This window comes from Phacochoerus africanus, chromosome 5 (assembly GCF_016906955.1).
Source record: "Phacochoerus africanus isolate WHEZ1 chromosome 5, ROS_Pafr_v1, whole genome shotgun sequence".
NCBI classification, from domain to species: Eukaryota; Metazoa; Chordata; class Mammalia; order Artiodactyla; family Suidae; genus Phacochoerus; species Phacochoerus africanus.
The window spans coordinates 12,299,024-12,305,341 of NC_062548.1; positions in this window are offsets into that span (position 1 = coordinate 12,299,024).

Genomic DNA, 6,318 nt, shown 5'->3' on the forward strand with positions numbered 1-6,318 from the left:
TATTGGGGAAAAAAAAAAAAACCTTTTTCTGATCTGGGGAGCTCAATCCCCAATACAAAATTCATTTTAATCACTTTGGTATGAACTCTAGATGAAACACACATTTTTTTTTTTAAATAAGAAAAGAGAATTAACTACTTTAGAAACGACTAATAAATGAAAACCTTTTAAAGGAAAGTGTTTTGGCCTCCTGTTTTGGCCTCTCTCATCTGCCTTCAGCTCCTGGCCTGGGTAGGGAACAGAGCTCGGTCTTGGGGAGCCTGGTCAAAATGTATCTTGGAGGCGCTGCTGACAAAAATCTCTTGCCACTGGCTCCTGGACAATCGACCCTTCTCCAAGCTCAGCCTGTCCCTTAGTAATGACAGTGCCTCTGTGGGGGAAGCCGGGCACAGTGCCACATGCACCCACCCGCAGGGGGGCTCACCCCCCAGGGAGGTGAGCTCACCCACCCCCCACTCCTTCCCCAGCCCCCACCCCTTAGGCCCAAGTCCTTGGCCTCTGGACACTGACGGTGCAGCTGGATAGGTGGAGGGAACAAAAATGACCTTCCTGTCCAGACTCAATCCTTGACTTTGGTGAACAGCCTTGCAGAGAGAAAAGCAATGGCCTGACCGAAGGAAAAGAGATGACCGTTTCTCTCTGAATGTCCCCCCGAGGAAGACTCGCTTTCACATCTGGTGGGTAAAGTTTACTTCTTTATAAAACGTAACGAGTGAGGGAGTTCCTTTCCTGGTGCAGTGGTAATGAACCCCACTAGTATCCCTGAGGACGGGAGTTGGATCCCTGGCCTCTCTCAGTGGGTTAAGGATCCAGCATCACCATGAGCTTCAGTGTAGTCTCAGATGCAGCTCGGTCCCACGTTTCTGTGGCTGTGGTGCAGGCCGGCAGCTGCAGCTGCAGTTCCAATTTGACCCCTAGCCTGGGAACTTCCATGTGCTGCTGGTGTGGCCCTAAAAAGGGAGAAGAAAAAAAAAAAAGAAGTAGGAATTCCCATCGTGGCTCAGTGGTTAACAAATCTGGCTGGGAACCATGAGGTTGCGGGTTCAATCCCTGGCCTTGCTCAGTGGGTTAAGGATCCGGTGTTGCTGTGAGCTGTGGTGTAGGTTGCAGACGCAGCTCAGATCCCACGTTGCTGCGGCTCTGGCGTAGGCCTGCAGCTGCAGCTCCGATTAGACCCCTAGCCTGGGAACCTCCTAAAAAAACAAACAAAACCCAAAAAACAAGTAACAAATGGCACCCTACAGGTGGCCGTGGAAGCTTGGGACCACACTTACCTATACCCATCCCTAGGGCTCTCTCTCCCCTCCGGGCCAAAAATCCAAGGAGCTCGGGGATGTGCCCACCTGGTGCCCACTACACCCTTCTAAAGCACACTCTGGGTACCAGGTTCTGGAATTTCCCCCCCAAATGATCAAGTCCACTTCCAGGGCCCACATGGCCTCATGTCTGCAACCAACCTCCTGAGAGCACTGCCCTATGGCCAGTGGGCACACGTAGAATCCAGAAGAGTGGCGAGATAGCTGTTTGTTGGGAGAGCAGACTGTGGCATTTCTGCGTGTGTGCGCGAGGGCCCTCTCCGAGTTGGGCTGGAGGGAGAAGGAGGTTGGACAATTCTCAGCCCAGCTTCCCAGAGGACAGCAGAGCACAGGAAGCAGTTTACCGGGCAAAGACCAGAGCAGCAGAGAGGAGGGTCAGGGCTTTGGGGCAGGAAGAGCAGCCCAGGGTGCCTGGTGAGAGGGGGCAAGGTCCAGGAAGATGCAGGAGGGATCAGAAGGGGTAGGGGCAGGTTCACCACAAGGGGGCTGCTGAGACCATCGGTGAGGAGTGACAGCTTGTCCAAGAGTGGTGGCAAGCGAGACTCACTCATTCATTCATTTATTTGGTTGACAAAAAAAAAAATCCCTTGTTGGTCCCTCTGCAGCTCTCCAGCATCTGATAGATGGCCAGCCCCAGCCTTCGGCCTGGGGCCTCCCTGCTTTGGTTTCTCGTAATCTGTGGCTTTAAATACTGTGCATGCATTGGCAATTCCCAAACTGACACCTCAGGCACAGACTTCTCCCCAAACTCGGGACGTGACATTCACGGCCAGCTCTTAACATCCCACCTGGAAGTCTCATAAGCCTGCGTGGCATGGTTCTCCCACCACAAAGCTCCCACCAAATCATGCTTCGCCCCTCCGCCCACCTTCCCATCTCCATAAATGGCAGCTCCAGTGGTTTGGGCCAGTGGCTTTGGAGCCCTCCCCGCTTCCCACCCCGCACACCAGATTCACCAGCAAATCCTGGGGCACGACCTTGAGAAGATAACCAGAGTCCAGCCACCCCTCCCAGCCTTCCAGGGGCTACGCCCCAGTCCACCAGCAGCTCTTGCCTGGGTGAGTGACAAAGCTTCCTAACTGGGCTCCCTGATTCTGCCCTGGCTCCCCTTCAGCCTTCTCTCCACACAGCAGCCAAAGCAATCCTTTTAAAACATAAGTCAGCTCAGGTCACGCATCTGCTCAAGCTCCTGCAGAAGCCCCCATCTCGTTCATGGGACCAAGCCAGAGGCCCTTCTACCTGAGTTGTACCAGCTGCTCTGACCTCACACCCTGCAACTCGGGCCCGCCCCCCACCCCCTGCCAGGCCACACGGGTTTCCCTGCCCTCTCCCCTTTCCTTGTGAGCAGCAGGCCGCCCCTCTGGGGCCTCCACATCTGCTGTGTCTCCTGCCCAGAATGCTCTTCCCTCCGCTATCACATGCTGGGCACCCTCACCCCCTTCAGATCTTGACTCAAACATCACCTTCTCAGAAGGGCCTTCCCTGGACCCCTTTTCTAAAATTGCATATGATAGGAGTTCCCATCGTGGCTCAGCGGAAACGAATCTGACCGGCATCCATGAGGACACAGGTTCAATGCCTGGCCTCACTCGGTATGTAGCATTGCCATGAGCTAAGGTGGAGGTCGCAGATGTGGCTCGCATCTGGCGTTGCTGTGGCTGTGGCATAGGCTGGCGGCTACAGCTCCAATTGGACCCCTAGCCTGGGAACCTCCATATGCTGGGGGTGTGGCCCTAAAAAGACTAAGTAAATAAATTAATTTAATTAAATTACATTGCATGCTGTCCCTTCCTCCCTCACCGGGCCCCGCCTTCCCTTTTTCCAGGGCACCAAAGCCAGCACCCATCACCACGCAGCACAGCATACTTTGCATCTCTGTGTATTCACTCTCCACACCGGAATGCAATTCCCTGAGGACAGACACCAGTTTTCAGACAAAATCAACTCCCTGCTGTCATCAGTGTTACACTCTAGTAGAGAGGTGGTCCTGGTAGGCAAATAATGCTAGGCTAAGAGAGCCCCAAAGATATCCGCATCCTCATCCCTGAAACCTTGTACCTATCATTGCTGTGAGACTGCCCAAGTTGCTATAGCAGTGTCACAGGCTGACTGGGTGGCTTTAGCAACAGAAATTTATTTTCTCACAGTCTGGAGGCTGGAAGTCCAAGATCAAGGTGTTCACAGGGTTGGTTTCTCCTGAGGCCTCTCTCCTTGGCTTGTAGGTGGCCGTCTTCTCCCTGTGTGGTTTCCCTCCTGCATAGAGGCCTCCTAATCTCCTCTTCTTATAAGGATACCAGTCAGAGTGAATTAAGGACCCATTCGAATGACCTCATTTTAGCCTAACTGCCTCTTTAAGGATTCTATCTCCAGACACAGTCACATTCCGAGGTGCTGGGGGGTAGGACTTGGACATAGGAATTTCAGGGGCGATGCAATTCTGCCCATAACAGTTACCTTATATGAAAAAAAAAAAAAAAAAGTCTTGCAGATCTTATTAAGGATGTTGAGATGGGAGGTTATCCTGGTGGGCTCTAAATGCCATCACAAGTATCTTTAAAAGAAACTGGGAGATGGAGTTCCCATGGTGGCGCAGTGGAAATGAATCCAACTAGGAACAATGAGGTCTCAGGTTCGATCCCCTGGCCTTGTTCAGTGGGCCAAGGATCTGGCATTGCCGTCAGCTTTGGTGTAGTTCGCAGACGCGGCTCTGCATTGCTGCGACTGTGGTATAGGCTGGCAGCTATAGTTCTGATAGGACCCCTAGCCTGGGAATCTCCATATGCTGTGGGGTGCGGCCCTAAAAAGCAAAAAAAAAAAAAAAAAAAGTAGAAAAGAAGCTGGAAGAATTGTATGCCAACAAGTTGAATAGCCTACAAGAAATGAATAAATTCCTAAAAACATACAACCTGCCAAGACTGAATTATGAAAAACGAGAAAATCTGAAGAGACCAATAACAAGTCAGGAGAATGAATCAGTAATCAATACTCCCAACAAAGAAAAGCCAGGACCAGATGGTTTCACTGATGACTTCTACCAAATATTTAAAGAAGAATTTATACCAATCCTCCTGAAACTCTTCCAAAAGACCGAAAAGGAGAAACATTTCCAAGTTCATTCTAAGAGGCCAGCATTAGCCTGCTACCAAAGCCAAAGACTGCAGGAAAACTACAGGAAAATGACATTAGCAAGACGGCACTGGTAGAATAGGTCTTCAGCCCACATCCTCCCACAGAAACAATCCTAAAATTCCTATAGGACCACAAAAGACCCCAAATAGGAGTTCCTGCTGTGGCGCAACCAGATGGGTGGTGCCTCTGCAGTGCCAGGATGCAGGTTCGATCCCCAGCCCATGAGCACCATGGGTTATGTTGCCCCAGATGTGGTTCATATCTGACCCCTGGCCCCGAAACTCCATGTGCTGGGGGCGGGGGGCAAAAAGAAAAGCCTAACACATCCAAGCCAGGGCGCCCAAATTAAGATGAGAGCCACACGCATAGATGTCTTCACTTAACGAGTTAGATACGTGCTTCACTATATAAATATGTTCATCACATATCAATGCAAAAACAGCGCTTAAGGAGAATATTCTAAAGATAAGATGAACAGTATGAATTAAAAGGACAAAACTGCTTTTTTTTTTTTTGCTTTTGGTTAAAAAAAAAAAAGGCTTAATAACTTGGATGAACAATGTGGCTGAATATGTCAGATCCGATGAGCTGATCCTCGGCTTCACCAGGAACTGTGGCTGACAAGGAGCTCCTACAAGACAGGGAAGTGCCCGCTCTCTCTCTCTCTTTGCTTGTCTTTTTTTTTTTTTTTTTTTAAAGGGCCGCACCTGCTACATATGGAGGCTCCAGGGCTAGGGGGTCAAATCAGAGCTGCACAGCCACAGCAATGCCAGATCTGAGCTGCATCTGTGGCCTACACTGCAGCTTATGGTAATGCCTGATCCTTTAACCCACAGAGGGAGGCCAGGGATCAAACCTGCGTCCTCATGGATACTAGCCAGATTCTTAACCCCCTGCACCACAACAGGAACTCCCTCTTCGCTAGTCTCACAGTCTTCAATCTCTGCCTTTTTTTTTTTCTTCCTTTTCTAGGGCCACTTGCAGGGCATATGTAGGTTCCCAGGCTAGGGGGTCTACTCAGAGCTGTAGTCACCGGCCTACACCAGAGCCACAGCAATGTGGGATCCGAGCTGCGTCTTCGACCTACACCACAGCTCACGGCAACGCCAGATCCTTAACCCACTGAGCAAGGCCAGGGATCGAACCCGCAACCTCATGGTTCCTAGTCAGATTCGTTAACCACTGCACCACAACAGGAACTCCAATCTCTGGCTTCTTTTCAAGAATCTTTTGTGGCCACAAGTCCATTCTGTAAGGGTTAGTTGTAGATTCTTCAGTTGTTGGCGGGGTGCTCCAGGCTCCCAGTGCTGGACTGAGCACCGTGTGCTTTAGGGACCGCCCGATTTCTCTGGCCACTTCGCTCAGCCAAAACCCCATCCAGCTGTGCCCCCGAACCAGGGGCAGGGCGGCGCCAGCTCCCGGTCTCCAGCACTAGGAGAAGCAAATCCCTGAGCTCAGTTGTCACATCCTCCCCAAGGTCCTGCTCCCTTAGCGCCCCTACCTAGCTGGTGAGGGCCTGAAACGTGGCCATCTCCTTCCCCCCGTCCCTGCCGGAGCCTGCCTTCACTGGCAGGCCTCAGAGAGGGAGAGGGCCTGGCAGGCGCCCCTCTCTGAGGCAACCACTACGGTCCTCAGGGTCCAGAACTTCTCCTCCGGGTCAGGTCTCGGTTCTAGGTTCTATCCAGCAGGCTTGGGGTCAGAGGCGCTCCCCGCGGGGAAACTGAGGCCCCTAATTGGAGTTTCTACATCCCCTAGGTTGTCGCTGAATCAGAGCACGTATCCCACCTAAGCCGCATCTTTCCGCTTGGCTCAGGGGCGCCGAGCAGAGAATCGCCGCTCAGGAAAGATGAATGAAAGCAGGAGCCGAGCAGAG